This window comes from Alexandromys fortis, unplaced genomic scaffold, assembly GCF_014885135.2.
Source record: "Alexandromys fortis isolate MF-2015 unplaced genomic scaffold, M_Fortis_MF-2015_v1.1 scaffold_141, whole genome shotgun sequence".
NCBI classification, from domain to species: Eukaryota; Metazoa; Chordata; class Mammalia; order Rodentia; family Cricetidae; genus Alexandromys; species Alexandromys fortis.
In genome coordinates, this window is record NW_026068060.1 from 1464722 (window position 1) to 1466373 (window position 1652).

Sequence of the window (1652 nt, forward strand, 5' to 3'; positions counted from 1 at the left end):
CAAGTTAGTTTTTATTTTATTGATTAAGATTTAGCTCTAGTATTTATGACTGATTCTTTGTATTATTTGTATCTCTTTAATACATGCATCATTCACATTCTGCTTTGTTTTATTTTTTCATTTTGGTATCTTTTAAATATTATTCAGCTTCCTTTACACACAAGTTTGAAATATTTCTCAAATATTATTTTGATTTTCTACAAAATGAGAATTGCTGGTTTTTTTATTCTATATCATATGAAAAAGCTGTGAAATTTTCAGTAATTAAAAGCTCTCTGGTTCTGTAGTGATAAACATTGATGGTGTTGATGCATTAAAATGGTAGCCATAGTCCCACTTCTATTAGACCTGGACGGATCTGTTTCAAGGGTGACATTGGTAGTTGGTATGATAAAAGTTTTGAACTCAGTGTTATATGGAACATGGTGGGAGGAGGTATTCCCTAAATCCTTCTTTAAATCTATATGATATTTAGGCTCATCAAAGTTTTGAGCTCAGTGTTATGTGACTCATAGTGGGAGGAGGTTTTCCCTAAATCCTTCTCTAAATCTATATGATATTTTGGCTCATCAAAGCTATGATATTGTATCTATAATACACGGAGAGGACATGCCCAGATCCATCAGGATGAACAGGGTTGCTGTTATTTTGCTTGATATCATTAATCATTATACTAAACTTCTGAGGTACACAAAGAGATACTTTAGAGCTTAAGATATGGGCACAAGTGATGCTGGGACTTTGAAAAGTGACAGCTATACACTGTAACCTGGAAAGCACAGATAGAAGTGTACTCATGGTCCACACGATGAGTATGTGCAACACTGAAGCTTGTGGTACTGACAGACATAAATCTTAGTTATTTAGGATTTAAATAGAACATAAGTCTTGTACCAAGGGACAAGCACAATTGATGACAAGTACTCAGAAATTACCAGCTGCAGCCTCAGAGTTATGGGATTTAGAGAATTGTATAGCTTCTACCAGAAAGTTTGACACCAACAATCACTATTTTAGCACTCTATGATATAGAAGAGAAATTCTTTGGGTTTGATAGAGTCTACCTATAATCATAAGTTTTGGTGAGTTTATCATATTTCTGGATTTTCAAAATACTAAAGGTGTGTTGGATAACACAAGCTAAAGCCATTTGAAAAGACAGACCCTTGTTGTAAGGAGGCCATTAGTTTGTTTCCCAGTTGCCCAGCGGCTCAGATTCAAAATAATCACACAGAATGTATTAATTAAAATACTGCTTGGCCCATTAGCTCTAGCTTCTTATTGGCTAACACTTATATCTAATTTAAACAATTTCTAGTATCACCACATGGCTGTGGCTTACAAGATAAAGTCCTGGCTTCTCTTTCTGGGAGAGCTATATGGCTGTTCTCTGACTCTACCTCCTTTCTCCCAGCATTCAGTTTACTTTTCCCCACCTAGCTCTTTTCCCCTCTAACTCTGCTATAGGCCCAAAGCAGTTGCTTTATTAACCAATGATATTCATAAAATACAGAAAGAAACCCCATATCACCTCCTCTTTTCAGTTTAAATAAAATGCAAGGTTTCAACTTTAATATAGAAAAATTACATAAACAGTTATCAAGCAAGAATTACAGTTATACATTTTTTATCTTTTATTATAGCTAAGGAAA